Source organism: Rhinolophus sinicus, chromosome 1, assembly GCF_057876585.1.
Source record: "Rhinolophus sinicus isolate RSI-liver-muscle chromosome 1, RSI-T2T, whole genome shotgun sequence".
NCBI classification, from domain to species: Eukaryota; Metazoa; Chordata; class Mammalia; order Chiroptera; family Rhinolophidae; genus Rhinolophus; species Rhinolophus sinicus.
Window position 1 is genome coordinate 3,445,992 of NC_142501.1, and position 16,640 is coordinate 3,462,631.

The window sequence follows — 16,640 nt, forward strand, 5'->3', positions numbered from 1 at the left end:
GCGCGCCAACTGCCAATGAGAGGGGCGCGCCCGACGCGCGTGCCCGGCGCCGCGGGGCCTGGCGTGGGCCCCGGGACTGGCGGGGGAGGCAGGCAGAGGGGGCGCCACGCCGGAGCCGTGCCTCTGGATGGCGACAGAGACGGCTGGGCGCTCCCGCAGCCTGGGTACCTCGCGGGCAGGCCGGGCCACGGCAGCCGGAAGTTTGTGGACTTGCGCTGCGTGGCCCGAAGGCCCAGCCTGCAGCGCTGGGATCCCAGCTGTGGGCACCGGAGTTTATCCAAGTATAGGGTGCCTTGGACCCTTTCCCCCGAAGTGACCCCTGTTCTTGGCTGTGCGGTGGAGAACCCAGGCCCACGGAGAGCATAGCCTCAGACCCGCGCAGAGTCAGCTGAGGTCCAGCTCCCAGGAGGGCCAGGCACTGCCGGGCAGGGACACTTGTCCCCAGGAGCACCTCCCTGTCCCTCTGCGGGCGCCACCTCGGCTCACCGCCTGGGCCTCCATGAGCTGTCCCCTTGCCCGTCACCCCACCAGGCAGCAGTCTTGTGTCTCCAAACTCCCTTGTCCAGGGCGGGTCCCTTTATGGTGGATTTTCTGAGCAGAATAACAAGGCTATAATTCATTTTATTTACATAGTTAATTATCATCTGCAAAACTGGTTCATTCCTTCAAACAAGCTGAGGATGGAGAAAATGCATATTTTGAGGTCAGTGTCTGTAGAGACAGAGTCCCAGAGAGCAGTTTCCAGGGTCTCGACCTCACGTGGAAAGGTGCTGGCTCGGTTATTAGATGGCCATCCGCTGTGACTGGGTGGCCATCAGCTGTAACCAGTGAGCCATTAGCCACTGATGTAACTGCTGTGGCTGAGCTAGCAAGCGCGGATTGTGGCTGGCAAGTGCGGTGAGCAAGCAGATGGCAGTGTTACTTCCTGTGTCTTGCCCAGCCGCCAGTGAGACTGGGGTACAGGAAGACCCCGCATTGGGGTACTGGAGGATGTTTGCTTTTGTGCCTTGACCAGCCACCATCAAGAATACAGTGGTATGACTCCCCTATCTATGGCTCCATTGGTCTCCCTTTTGGCCTCCCTATATCCTGTGTTCTTGTGCGGGAAGCGGGAGCTGAGTGCCTGCATTACAATGTCTCTACTGTCACTCCTCCTTCTCATGTTCCCTCAGCAGGCAAGCTTCCAAGGCCAGGTGCTTATCAGATGGCCCTGTGGCCCAGAGGGTCTGCAGGTTAGTGGACACGCTAATAGAAACTCGCCCTTCTGGACTCAGAGGGTCTTCTGCATGAGGAGGGGGAGCCCGGAAGAGCCCCATGAGGTCTTGGGAGAGCTGGGAACCCCTTCCCAGGAGCCACTGGATTCACAAAGCAGGGAGAAGCAAAGATGGTTGCCCGCATCACCCTTCACCTTGCGCCCTGGCCACCGAGCCTCTGAGGGACCACGCAGCTGCCCACAGGGCTGCTCAAGCTGTGCTGAGGGTGTGAGGGGGCAGGATACACACGTCACACACAGCACACACATATACGTAAACCACGCACACGTACACATAGGAAATGAAAGTCCCACCAGATGACACACATACTCTCAGTTTTCCCTGATGTTTTCTATTCTGTCCTAGTATCACTTCTTAAAATGCCGGTTGCTCACCCAGTCATTTTGTTTACTGTCATTTTCTTTGTTTGACAAATGTTGTTCCAGGAGAGATGGGGTCTCTGTTGAATTTGGGAGGATAAATTGAAGCTGTCAGGCCAAACGATGGAGGGTGATGGTGGGATGGTTGGGGACAGTGCTCCCAGCAGAGGGAGGGGCATGGTGAGTCCAATGGCCTACTCTGTCTTGGAACTCAGACCATGAGATTTTTGCAGCTGTAACGTTAGGGGTCTGACATGTTAAAGAAAAAAAAATCAAGTATTAAAGGTGGTAAGGCAGACTCTACCCAGGACCATCGGCGTATGTATGGGGACCAATGTGATGGGATTTTGCAGTGGAAGAGAGACATTGGACTCAGCTCTTAACACAGTGTGGTCCAGTGGGGATTTGTGGGCAAGGAGCAGGTGGGGGCAATGGATGGTAATTTCCTAAGAGGAAACATCAGTGGTGAGGGCGATTCTGGCTAAACAGACCCAATAAGATTCTGGCTGAAGGCAGGTCAGTGATCAGACATCACACCTGGGGGGGCCTGGGGGCAGGTGAGGAGCCTCCTGGTCAGATATGAAGGGTGACCACGTGTCGAGGATGGGAGGTTCTGGTTAAACTGACTTAGCAGGGTTCTTGCTGAAACTGGATCTTACGCGAAGGGCACAGACGGGCCTAGGAGAAGGTTCGGGAGCCTGCCTAAAGCTGGATCAAGCAAAGACTCTTTGTCAGGTGGGAAGTTGGGGACTGAAAGTCCTGCAGAGATGAGGAAAGGGAACGACAAGGTCCTTGGTGCTTATGACTTGGAACCCAGGATGGCGGAGCGTCTGGAACCCAGTGAGGAGGGAAAGAGCAAGGAAGTGGGATCAGAGGTGAGATGGAGACCTCCTGACAAGGGGACGCTGGGCAACGCTGATCTAATTACAAAGACACAGCCAAGACGCAGCCCATAGGGAAGGGTCTGCTGGTGGTTCTGGGGGGCTGCTGAGAGACCAAGATGGAAACTGAGGGTGGGGGGTGAGCAGAGCACTGAATTCTGTTGCTAGGAAACGGGAAGCTGAGTTCTGGATCCCAGCCCTACCACCCAGTGACAATGTGTTGTTGTTGATTGGCTGGTTTTGGTTACCAGCCAGAACTGACAGAATGTTCGGTGTGGAACCCTTATAAGTGTATCAGAGAATCACAGCACGACCTTCCTCCATGCCGAGCAAAGGAGGAATGGTCATTATTCACTCCTTGAGGAAACCCGTGGGTCTCACCCCACACCAAGGATATCGTCCCTGGGCTGCTGAGACCTGGCGCACGGAAGGGGCGGCCGGCATCGTGGATGGCTCAGGGGGCCCTAGAGTGCACCAGGAATGGAGACGCTGCAGAGAAGGTAGGGCGCAGGAGGGTGGCGGGCCGAGGCTCTCGATGCAAGTCGTGGCAAGAATCAGCTTCTGTTCCTCGTTTTCCCTGCTCTGCTTTTAAAATGAAGAACGTCGGTGTGGTTTTCCTGGTCTCTCTCCACGCCTCCACCTTGACTTCCCTGTCCTTTTGTCACCGGCTGAGTGTTTAACTGGGAGAGATTTTGGGATGTCTCCATTGGGACAGCAAGGAGGCTGCACTGTTTTGTAAAGAACATATATAGGTCTGTGTGTGGTAGGCAGTGAAAGGGGTGGACTGTAGTGGGCCTGCTCCATTCTTTCTTCCGGAAAGAATGACAGACTTCCTGTTGAGGGCCTAGCATCTGCCACACTCATCTCCCACATGCACTTTGCAAAGACACCAGTGGCTGTGGAGGGAAGGGCAGGTAGGAGGGAGAGGGGCCAGACAGCAGTTGGCAGCAGGTGGGCTGGCTGCTTCTCTCGGAGGTGGCTGTGAGGAGGGGGCCACACCTGTGGATTCAGGACCTCTTTTAGAAGGCGCGATGGCCCGGCCCCAGGAACTGGGACACTGTGGATCATGACAGACGTGTCAGAATGGCTCCAGGCTTCGGCTGGAAAAACCGGGAAGATGGCAGTGGTGTCCGTTGAGACAAGCCCTGGTCAGGTGCAGGGTACAGACCCCAAAAATCAATGAGATCAGCTACTCCCTGAGTGCTGTCAGGTGGACTGAAAAGCTGCAGCGTGGAAGGAGACACACGGCGTAGAAGCACAACACAGGCGGTGAGAAGGGTCCGCGGGGCAGCCTGGCTCAGCTCTCAGCACCTGAACCCGTGCCCTGCGTGGAGCTGGAAGATGGCATCTGTGTGTCATTTTGAAGAATAGTTCCCCATCTTATCATGCAGCTTAATACCGGTGAGTAGCCTCTGTGTATCCCCTGGTACGCAGCGGACACTCCTCCCTAGCAGCTAAGGGTGGGTGCAGGCCCCGGGGCTGCAGACTGCTCGGAAGCCCTGCTGCTCCCCTGGCTCTCAACACTAAATTAAGTTCATTTAGGGAAAACTTTGGAAAATGGAGATACAAGAAGAAAAACAAAATGTTCCCTCATTCTGCCACTCAGCGTTAACCACATTTAGCATTTGTTAGTAACTTTTACACTTCTTTTGCATATTCAGTATGTAGACCTGTTGTAAACAGTTTCCTTCGAATGGAGCGAACATGATTTTATGGCATCGTATATTCTTCCAGAAAATTGTTTTCACAGCACTGTGAAAGCCTATAATGCATAAATACCACCATTTATGTAATCAATCATTTTTTAAAAAGTTTTTGGACATTTAGACTATATCTAGTGTTTCATTCTTTCTTTTAAACATTTGAGCAATGAGCATTGCTTATACTTAAATCTTTTTCTATAGTTATGGCTATTTGTAGAAAAAAAATTGTAGAACTAGAATTGTTAGGTCAAATTTTAAGGCCTTGTTCTTTCTGTATTACCGGATGAAATTCTAAAAAAATGTTATATTAGCTTACACCCCTCTGGATGGTAGTTGAGAGTACGTATGTCAGCCTTCCCAGGTCAGCCTGGCCATTATTATTGTCCCAGTATCTTGGACAATTGCTTAGATGATAAACAGTTGTTGTTGTTTTATTTTCATTTGATCTAATGAGCATCAACAGTTTTCATGTATATGTCATTTTAACGTCTTCTGTGAATCAACTGTTTACATCCTTTGCCAAGTTTTCTCCTGGTGTATTCATCTTTTTGTCATTGACCAGTAAGAATGAACACTTAATTTTTGGAATGAATTCCTCTAAAATTTTTGAAATGTGGAAAACAGAAAGGTATAAACAAGGCAATAACAGGTGTTAACAATCTTCCACATATGTGACAAATCTTTTATTTTTAACTATGGAATGTATCATGTGGTGACAATTTTTCCTTTTGTAGATTAAATATGCAGTCAGTGGGCATACAGATAAGGGGTGTCACCTTTTGTGTCTGTTGTTATTTTTAACAGTTGTGGAGAGGTGGTTAGGGTTCTCCAGAAAAGCAGAACCAATGAGAGAGAGAGAGAGAGAGAGAGAGAGATCTTAAAGAATTGGATCACGTGACAGTGGAAGCTGGCAGGTCCTGAATTTGCAGGACAGGCAGGCTGGAGACCTAGGAAAGAATTGACGCTGCAGCTCAAACCCCAAGGCAGTCTGGAGGCAGAATTCTCTCTTCCTGCGGGACCTCAGTCTATTCACTCTTAAGGCCTTCAACTGATAGGACGAGGCCCACCCACATTATGGAGAGTAATCTGCTTTACACAAAGTCTACTGATTTAAATGTTAATCTCATCTAAAAATAGCTTCACAGAAACATCTAGACTGACGTTGGACCCAACAGCTGAGTACTGTTGTTGATACATAACATTGACCATCACAGGAGACAAACTGCATGCAATAAGCAGCACATATTTAAAGTGGACAATTTTATTCATTTGGTGTGTATGTCGTGGAAACATGACTACAATCGAAAGAATGAACATGTCCATACCTGTCACCCCCAACTGATTCCACTGGCCTTGGTAATCCCCCCACCCCACACCTCCCTGCTCACCCCATCGCCAGACAACCTGTGGTTTCTATCATTACACATTAGTTTGCATTTCCTAGATATCTGCAAACATGGAATCACACAGTGTTTCCTCCTTTTTGTCTGATCTGTTTCACTCAGTAAAATTCTTTTGCGATGCATCCATGTCACTGTACATATCAATAGACAGTCAGTCCCTCTTTACTGCTGGGTAGTGCTCCATCGTATGGGGACAACAGTTCTTCATAAAGTCCCCCCTGGGTGGACATTAGGGCTGTTTACAGTTTGGGCTATTACACATAAAGCTGCTATGAACATGCACGCATATAGTTTTGTATGAGCGCACGTTTCCATTTCTCATGGGTAAATATCACGGAGTAGAATGTCTGGATGATGTCACAGCCATGTACTTCATTTTTCATGGAGGGGTGAACCTCTTTCCCACGTGATTGTGCCATTTGTGTCTGAGAGTTCTGCATGCTCCGTGTTCTGACCGTGTCTCAATGTGGTGCCTTTGTAACTGCCATCATCCTAAAGGGTGCGAGCAGCGAGCTCATGGGATCTTAATTTGCGTTTCCCTAGTGACTAGTGATGTTAAGAATCTTTTCATGTGCGTATTTGTATATATGCAAATAAATACTTCTATGGTAAAGTACTCACAATTTTTTTGAGTTGTTGTTTTTCTTGATTTTTGAGGTTTCTTTGTATATTCTAGATACAAGTCTTCTATCAGGCATGTAATTTGCACATATTTTCTCCCAGTCTGTGGTTTGTATTTTCATTCTCCTAACAATGTTGTTTGAAGAGCAGATGTTTTTAATTTTGATCAAATCCAGTTCATCAACTTCTTGTTCTATGAATTACACTTTTTTGGTGTCGTATTTAAGAGATTTTTGCTTAGCAACAAACCGTAAATTTTTCAGGTATGTTTCCTTCGAGAAGTTCTATAGTGTTAGGTTTTATGTTTAGATTTATGATTTATCTTGAGTTAATTTTTGTACATGGTGTGAGTTATAGACACAAGTTTAGTTTTTCTGAATGTGGATACTCAGTTGTTCTGCCATCATTTGTTTGAAAGATCATCGTTTCCCAGCGACTTTTCTCTGCACTTTTGTCGAAAGCCAGTTGACAATATTCGGTGGGCCTATTTAGGACTCTGTTCCGTACCGTTGGTCTGTTAACCTACCTGCATGCACACTGTCCTGATGGCTGTGGCTTTATATATGAAGTCTTGGAATCTGGTGGTGCTAGACTTTTATCTTTTTTTGTTTAAAAAATGTTTTGACTTTTCCAAATCCTTTGCATTTCCATATGAATATTAGAATCAGTCTGTCAATTTCTATGAAGAAGCGTGCTGGGATTTGTATTGGGATTTCATGTAACATGTAAATCAATGTGGGGGATAATCGTCCCTAAGGGTATTGAATCTTCTAACCCAGGGACTCTGTGTGTCTCTCCATTTGGGTCTTATTGAATTTCTCAACTATATTTTGTAGTTTTCAGTGTGCAGGTCTTTCTCATCTTTTGCCATATGTATCATATTTTTGGTACTATGTTACATGGTATTTGGGGTATTATTTTAAATCATTTTTATTTCAATATTTGAATGTTCCTCATATATAGAATTCTATTTGTTTTTTATACTGATCTTGTATCCTGCAGCCGTGATAAACTCAGATATTAGATCTAGTACCTTTTTTGGTTGATTCCATCAACTTTTCTACGTAAACGGTCCTGACATCTGTGAATAAAGATAGTTTCACTTCTGACTTCTGAATCTGGATTACTTTTTTTTTTTTCCCTTGCCTTATTTCATTGGCAGAAACCTCCAGCACAACATTGAACGTAAGTGGTGGGAACAGACATTCTTGTCTGACTTCTGATCTTAGAAGGAAAACTTCCAGTCTCTCACCGGTGTGCGTGATGTCGGCTGGAGGTTTTGCACGGAAGCTCTTTCAGGTTGAGGAAGTTCCTTCTACACTTAGCTTTTGAAGGGTTTTATCAGAAATGGATATTGAATTTTCCAAATGCTTTTTCTGTTTCTACTGAGAAAATCATATCAATTACGACTTTAGCTGTATTTTCATTTCCATCCCATCCAGAAAATTTCTCATTTCCCTTTGGATTTCTTCTTTGAACCATGACTTATTTAGAAGTGTATTATTTAGTCTCTAAATTGTTGGAAGATTTTCCAAATATTTTCCGTTACTCATTTCTAATTTGAGTCTATGTTGATATGAACATACTTTGTCTGACTTGAATCCTTTAAAACAATCTGAGAGATTGTTTGTGCCTAGGAGATGGTCTATTGTGCTAATGTTTCATGTGCACGTAAGCACGGGAGCCGTGCCATTGTTGGTGGGATGTTCCATATGCTTTGATCACGTCGGGTTGGTACAGTGTTCAAATCATCTGAGCCCTCATTGATCTGCGTACTGGTTCTGCCAATGACGGAGGGACAGGCGTGGGAATCTCTGACTGTAATTGTGGACTTGTCTGTTTTGCCTTGCAGTTTGCTCCAAGTGTCTTGAAATTCAGTAATTAAGTACGTGACCGTTCAGGACTGTTCTGTCCTGATAAATTGATCCTTCTGTTATTATAAAATGACCATATTTACGACTAGTTATACTTTTCTATGAAATCAACTTTGCCTGAAATTAATATACCCACTCCATTAATATAACATATCTTTCCCATTCTTTTACTTTTACAAATGTGTGTGTTTATTATTGAGGTTAATTACTTTAACATAGCATACAGTTGGGACTCTTTTAAAAAAAAATCTAATCTGACAATCTCTGCTTTTTTGTTGGATAGGTAGAGAATCACATTTAATGTGATGATTTAGGTGGTTAGATTTACACCCACCACACTGCCAAATGTTTTCTATTTATCTCACTTGTTCTTTTTTCCCATTTCCCTCTTTTTCTGTCTTCCTATGAATTAACTGAATATTTCATGATGCAATTTTACTTTTAGGCTTATCAACTATAACTCTTTGTTTTATTATATTAGTGTTTGATCCTCCCAGCCTAGCTTCATTATATTATATGAAGGTATATTATTATACCACTTCATTTGTAATGTAAGTAACCCCTGTATTTGCTATTTCTAATGTCCTTATTTGAGTAGACCCGTAGTTCCTTTTGGTATTATTTCCTTCTGCTTGAAGGACTGCCTTTAACAGTTCCTGCAAAGCAGGTCTGTTGGTAGTGGATTTTTTTTCATCTTTTGAATGTCTTTAAGAGTTTATTTCACTTCCATTTTAGAAACTCTTTTATCTAAGTATAGAATTCTAGGTTGAGAGTTTTTGTTGTTAATTTTTTTTCCTTTCAGTGCTTTAAAGATGTGTCATTGTCTTCTCTCCTGCATTGTTTTCAACAAGATATCTGCTGTTTTCCTTATGCATGTTCTTCTGTAATGTGTGTTCCTCTGTAATGTGTGTTCCTCTGTGTCATCTCTGTAGGTAACACGTCCTTATTCTCTGGCTGCCTTTGCATTTTCTCTTTATTGGTAGTTTCAGAAGATCACTAAGATGAGTGTTGGTGTGGTTCCCCTGTGCTTGGTGTTCTGTGAGCTTCTTGGCTCTATGGGTTCACAGTTTTTCATCAAATTTGAAAATACGTTAGCCATTTTTTCAAATAGTTTTCCTTTTCGTATTACTTGCGGACTCCTATTACACGCTGCTTAAAGTTATCCCACAGCTTAATAGTGCTCTGTTTTTCAAATTATTTCCCTCTGTTTCCTTTAGAATAGTTTCTATTACTATGTCTTCAAATTCATTAATTTTTCTTCAGCAATTTCTAATCTGCCATTACACCCGTCAGTGTAGTTTTCATCTCAGACATTATCGTGTTTATCTCTAGCATTTCGTTTTGGGCCGTTGAAAAGTATCTCCATGTCTCCAGTTAGCTCCGTGAACATATGGATGACTGTTTTAACAACTATTAAAATGTCTTTGTCTGCTTATTTTAACATCTGTGTCCTTGCTGTGTCGGTTTCAACCGATCCACATACAAGTATCTCCTCGTTATGTTATGTGTTAAATGTCCTGTTTCATAGGCGTCCTGGTGATTTTTAATTGGATGACAGACATTATGAGTTTTCCTTGCTGGGTGCTGGGTACCTTTGTAGTTCTGTAAATATTCTTGAGCCTTGCTCTAGGTTACAGGTAATTTACTTGGAAGCAGTTTGATCCTTCTGGGTCTTGCTTTCTGAGATGTTTTTCTTTAAGTGGGACCAGAGTAGTATATGGTCTGGGCTAATTATTTCCCTCCATGAAGGAAATCTCCAGAGTCTGAGTCCCCACCCTTTCTTATGGGCTTTGAGATTTTGTCATCTGGACCATGGGGACGGGCACTCTTCCTGGCCTTGTCTGAACAACAGGGATGGTTCATCTCATCCTTTGGGCGGCTCTTTCTCTGGCCTGGGCAGATTTCCACATGCATACACTGATTAACCCTCAGCTGGGTAGTCACGGGGAGCCCTCTGAAGACCTTGGAGGCCTCTCTCTGGACAGGTGTCTCCTCTGTGGCCTTCTGCAGGTGGTCTCTCACCAATTTGGTCTCTATGAACTCTGGCTCCATCTCCTCAACCCAGAGAGTCCACTGGGTTCCACTGGGTTGCACCTCTGTGCCCTGCAGCCTGGGGGCTCTTTCCAGGTGGCAGGTTGGGGCAAGCATAGGGTCCATAGTTTGTTTTCCATTTCTCAGAGATCACTGTCCTTTGTTGCCTGATGTCCAGTATCTTGCAGACCATTGTTTCATATGTTTCAGTCATTTTTCGGTTGAGTCAGGCAAGAGGGTATATTCGCTCGCTGTTCCATCATTTTTAGAAGCAAAATTCTTCGTTTTTGTATTTTTCATAATTAAGTGTTTTACCCTGTGAAATCTGTGATAAGATAGTTCTCCTTTCAGTTACTCAAAACTCAAAGAATGGGGCAGTCCTAACTACCGTTCCCTGTGTGGGGTCCTGGTGAGAAGAGACAGGGCCCGCCCAGCCCCTCACCGCAGGGGTCTTCACAGTGTTGGGGCAGCCACAGGTGTGTCAATAGGGAACACAGGACTATATGGGCACATTGTTGTGTCAGCTAGGAGACGGGCTCCAGAGCAGGTGACACTGGGTGGTTCCGGAATGGACGAGAAGGTTTTCGCGGAGCAGATAACATGCTATGAAGGTACTGAAGGGAGAGGAAGCCGTGTGCAAAGGCCCAGAGACAGAGGGATGCCCAGGGAAAGCAGATTGTTTGGCAGGATTGGACTTCAGTGTCTATGGGAAGAAGCAGCAGGGTTGGAAAGTGAAAAGCTTCTGTCTGTTCACTGTTGGGCAGGACTTGGGCCTTGAAGCCTGGTCCCTGGGCAGGACACCCCAACCTGCAGTCAGAAGGGGCGCCAGGGGCATGTTTGGTACGTTGGGTCCTGAAGAAAGGGCCAGGAGTCAAAGGTGAGGGGGCGGGGGTTGGAGTGTAGAGGGGAGAGGGCTCAGGAGTGGGGCCGTCACCCCGGGGGGGGGTGGTGGTCCTAAACCAGCGGTCAGAAGAAATCTTAATGTACATTGGGTATCAAATGACATTCAGGTATTGCTGTCAATTGTGTCAGGTTTGCTACGGCATCCTGGTTTTATAAGACATATGTCATTATTTTTGAGGCACCTACTGAATTGATGAGGGGTAAATTAACATGATGCCTGAGATTTAATAGAAAATATTCCAGGGGAAAATAAAGATATATAAACAGACAAACAAAAGAGTGGAGGGGAATAGATAGGTGGATGGCTGTCGCTGCTGAGTCCAGCCCAGCCCAGCCCAGCCTGGATGGGCCCGCCCCGCTGGCCTGCAGACCCGTGAGAAAGCACACTCACTGCTGCCCAGCTGCCATGGTCAGACAGCTGAGGATCAGAGAGAACAGGCCTGTTGAACCTGAGAGCCGGGCATCTCAGAGGGCCTGCGTCCCACCCTGGATCCCAGGCCACGGGGCCCTGAGAGTCTACCCGCTGTGCCCAAAGTCCTCTCCATGGCCCAGAACTTATGGCATCGTCCCCCATCTGGGAAGACGATGACCCAGCCCTTCACCACCTCGTACGCTCCTGCATCGGGGCTTCTGAGCGAGCCCCACACAGCCTCCCATGCCCAGGCCTCCACCGTTGGTCATCTCCAGCCTCAGATCAGCATGTCTCAGCCACCCTCCTGCTTTTCTTTGATTTTCATTTGAACGGTTCCAGGTACACACAGATGCAGACGGTACTGTGAGCCCCTCCTGCTCGCGCGGCCCCTCCCTTTCCCTGCCCCTCCCACCAGGGGCCCTAAGTCGGAAGGTGTGGACCCATTCGTTTGTCTGCGAAGCTGAGGACGTGTCAGTGTCAGCGTGGGGGGCGCTGGGCTCCATCCAGGTGCTGCTGTGGGGCGACGGTGCTGGGAGGCTGTGGCCACAAGCCCTGCCTTGGAAGGCTGACCAGTTACGAAGAATTTTCTCCCCCAAACTGCTTTTATTAAGTGCTGTTTAAAATCAACCTTTCATTTTAGGACAGTTTGATTTACAGAGAGATTGGGAGGATACAGAGCTGGCATATACCCAGCACTCTCTCCCCGCATTGTTAGCGTCTTAGATTAGTAGTGGGTGCAGCGGTTGTTGTGCTGATAACTTAGTTTAAACTAAAATGCGTATTTTCTTCAGGTCTCCTTAGGTGTCATCTAACGCCTTTCCTTGTGCTTTTGTCGTCACAGGATTCCATCCAGAGCCCACACGACATCCAGTCGTCACGTCTTCTTGGGCTTCTCTGGGCTGTGACCGTTTCTCAGGCTTTCCTCGTTCCTGATGACCTTGACCGTTGGGAGAGGACTGGGCAGGTGTACTGTCGGGTGTGACCCAACTGGGATTTCTCTGCTGTTTTTCTCAGCATGAAACTGAGTTTGGGGAGGAAGCCCACAGAGGTCAAGTGCCCTTCTCATCACGTCACATCAGGGCTCATCCTGCCCGCGTGACCGATCACTGAGAGGTTGACTGTGGTCACCTGGCCCAGGTGTGTCTGTCAGGTGTCTCCACTGCAAACTTATGCTCCCTCTCAGTCCGGCCCGTCCTCTGTGGCGGGAAGTCACCCTCAGGGTGGGAGTCATGCCACACCCCCCGAGGGCAGATATCTATAAATTATGCGGCATGTTTCTGCATGGGAGAGTTGTCTCGTCCTTATTGATTTATTCAGTCATTTACTTAGATTAGCATGGATTCATGGACATTTACACAGGATTACGATTCAATGTTATGTGGTTTATTTTGTTGCTCAAATGCTTCCGGCGGTGGCCATTGGGGGGGCTCTTCCAGCTGTCCCTGCGTCCCTTTGTCACACCCTCGTGGGTGTAGGTGGTTCTTCTTTTAGCACTTTCATGAAGTATTTAAAGTTATGTTTTCTCCCGTCTACCCACCTGTCTGCGCAGCAGAGCAGCTGTGAGCAGTGGACGGGAAGCTGGGAGGGCGCCCGGACTTAGGCCAGCCCCAGGAAAGTCACCGCTGGCCGATGGCTTACACGGGCTGGGCGGCCTTCTTGTAGACAAGATTAAATTTTCTGCTGGCTTTTCTCCAGCTTTATGAGCTATAATTGTCATGTAACGTTGTGTAAGCTTAATGTGTACAACATCGTGATTTTATGTATGTGTGTGTTGCAACCTGATTATCACAATAAGATTAGTTAATAAGGAGGTGCCTCAAAAAATTAGGCAGAACTCGCCTCTGATCCAGCATCCCACCCCTGGGTGTGCGTGGAAAGAGACTGAGCTCAGAAGAGGGAGGAGCTGTCCGCACCCCGTCTCCACTGCAGGGTCAACGACATGGAAGCAACCCAGCTGCCCCGCAACGGATGAGGGGATGGAGGAAGCATGGTCTGTACATACAGTGGAGAGTCATGCAGCCTCGAGAAAGAAGAAAATTGCAACACCATGGATGGACACTGAGGGCATTTTGCTAAATGAAATAAATCAGACAAAGCAATACCGTATGATCTCACTTCCATGTGGGGTTTGAAAAAGCCAGTCATACATACAGAGAACATGGTGACACGAGACCCCAGACTCCACCGTGACTTGCAGACGCCCGGCTGCAGGCCCAGGTTGGGTGTCTGCTCTGGCCCAGCGCTTGGAGCCCCCACTCCCACTCCTCAGGTGAGTATCTCCAGGACCTGTGCCCCAGGTGCTTCTATCTGGACACTGACTGAGGTGACCTCTCTTCTCTATCACGGTTTATTATGTGACAGTTGGGGGTGGGGAATATTACCGGTTTCACCCTGATTTTTGGAGCCCTGGGGGTTCAGGGGAAGGGCTGTGGCCTCCACAAGAGAAGAAAGGAGGGGTGGATTTGAGGGGGCTGAGGGTCCTGCCCTCATGTCGATGGGGCAGGTTCTGTATCCTCTGAGCACTGAGCTCTCCTGACACTTTACTGACGAGAACGCCAAGGCCACAGATCTTGGTGAGTCTGGGGGCATCGGTCTCTCTGCAGGGGACAGCAGACCCTTTGCTGCCCAGTCCTTGCCCCCCAGCTTCTGGCAGCTCCACCCAGTCCCGATTGGATTCTCCTGCAGGGAACTGCCCCCTTTCCTTGCCAGTGTGTTCTGAGGGGAGCTGGTGCCTCCCCTGCGCCAAAGTTGGCGGGACCCCCAACTGGAGCCGGGGTCGCTTCCAGGATGAGCCAGTGCTGGAGCTTTTGCAGAAATTACTGGAAAGGAGCACTGGTTGTTCACCAGCGCCTCACACATGTGGGACATCTGCCTGGAGCTGTCGAGAGGCCGCTCAAGGAGAGGTCCTACCTGAGGACCAGTCCCCCAGAGTCCCCGGTGGGGTCGTGGAGGGGCCGCAGAGAGTGCGGGTCAGCCCTCGGTCTCTCAGCCAGGAGTCCTCCTGAGGGAACACTTTTATTTTTTTTTCTTGCAACTGTGCAAATACATTTCCCTTTAGGGAGAAGTGGGTTTGAGTGAGGTCTACCAGGCCCGATGAAAGGTTCTCACCTGACACTGATTGATCCCAGGATTTGCTCCGAGACTGGAGGCGACCGGCACGGAGAACTGACTGCCTAGCCCTTGCTGGCCAGTCGTGTCCTGACGACCTCGCAGAGGACCTCGCTCCTCGCTCCTGCTGGCACCGCACCCCAGCCCTAGGGGGCACTGTCACCATGGCAGGTCCTGGCTTGCACACGCCCAGGGTCCTCCCGCCAGGACCAGTGACCACTCCTGGAGCTGGGCCGCGGCCTCCCAGACCACCATCCGGGGGAGAAGCAGCCTGGGCCCCACGCCATGAAGCCCCGTCTGCCTGGCCCTACCCAGGACGTATCCTCAGTCTGTTTCACTTCTTGGACTTTGAGAACCAAAGATTTATGGGCCAGAGTTTTTTCCAGGGGAGCTGTCTTTTGAATTATCGTGTAATTAAGATGCTAATGGCTGTTTATAGAACCTCTCCTCCCAGTCCAACTGCTTTCTGAATAATAAGGATGTCCCCTTTGTTACGGTGGAAAATAGCATTGAGAGCAAAATCCTTCATTAAATCACTGTTTGCATTTTTTTCCGTACACTAAAAAGGAATTTAATAATGCTCATTAATGTTTTGTTGTGTGAATAAATTGTGGGGAATTCTTCTCCTTACAACCCATTTCCTTGGTGAATAAGGATAAACACCTCCATTCTTTAGTGGGGCATCGGAGGGTACCCTAAGGGAACAGCTTCTTAATCAAAATCTTAACAAAAATGCTCCACCAACCTTGTTCAGGAAAGCAGTTCGCGAGCTGTCAGGACGGGCGTGGGAGCTCAGTGGTGGGAGTGACCTTGGCCAGCAGCCTCGCCGCCCAGGACCAGCCACAACCTGAAGGTGCCGGCCACTTGCCAACCAGGGGTCTCCCACTCACTCTGCAGACGGGGCCTGTGGCGAGCCAGGCAGCGTGGCCCGTGCAGGGTGACCACCAGGACACTGGCAAGGGCACACCCCACCCCTCACTCCCGGTGCTGACGCCCGAGAGGACCGCACGTGTGTTGTGTTCAAACCAACCAGGCTCCTGCTCAGGTCCTTTCCGCCACCGAATGGGGAGGCAGCGCAGAAAAACCTGCAGGGCCCAGGACTGTTGTATCTGATGGACCAACGGCCATGTGACAGTGTGTGCAGAGCCCAGGAAAACCTCACCTGGGCTGCTGCGCGTGTGGTGGCCTGGACTCCCGCCCTCCACCACCCAGGCAGGTGGGTCCCACCCTTATTGCCATCCAGAGGCCAAGGGGGTCTCAAGCAGGGGTGAGCCTCTGCCCCTCTTGCCTCCTGGGTGTGTTATCTAAAATGTCCACAGTGGAGCCCCAGTATTTGCCAGTGGGAGGAAAGGAGCTGTGTGTCACCGCTGTCACCGCGAAAGGCTCTGATCAGCTCAATGACTGAAGACCTTCTCAGGCCTGTTCTCTGCCCTGTATGACTCAGTGTGGGTCTCACCTCCTCCAGGATGTCTCCCCCCCTCCCCTTCTATATGACCCTGGGCTCCCTGCGCCCAGGCCGAGGTCCCGGAGGGACCTGTAGTTGCTGTCTCAGGTCAGGGCCTTGTCAGAAGCCCTGGCTTCAGCTGCTGTTTTGTTGAGAAGCCTTTTTCCTCTTTCAATGCTAATATTTCTGTTTACTTCTTTTTTTCCATTACAAATGCTGAGATTCTTCTAATTGGTATCTGAATTGCCTGTAGACTTGACCTATTTCTTGCAATTAAAAAAAAATCACTTAGTTATTAAATACAATTATTACTTAATTTTTCTATCTCTTCCATCTAGCAAACTATTATATACTCTTTGTTATTGTCATTTGAGTCCAAATAAATATCAAAGAGAAATTCACCCAGAATCCTATAACACCGTCACATTGTCTTAATTTTTCTAAGTTCTCTCTTCACCCTCGTCCATACACATACATAATTATTGCTTGTTACATATCAATCTGTATTACTCTTTTCTACTTAATTCTACAAAATAAGCATTCTTCATTTTGCTACATAATCTTTATGATCTACTTTTGCTTGAAAAATTCTGAATAAAAGACAAAAATACAAATCATTTAAAATCA

General features: G+C 47.9%; 1 long non-coding RNA gene across 1 annotated transcript; it reads left to right on the forward strand.

Moving 5' to 3' along the window:
* Positions 1-118: 118 nt before the first annotated feature.
* LOC141570210 (uncharacterized) lies at positions 119-16,433 on the forward strand. The gene is made up of 3 exons (XR_012494196.2): positions 119-3,915; positions 12,303-13,730; positions 14,520-16,433. It is a non-coding gene; the product is annotated as an uncharacterized LOC141570210 (long non-coding RNA).
* Positions 16,434-16,640: the final 207 nt, after the last annotated feature.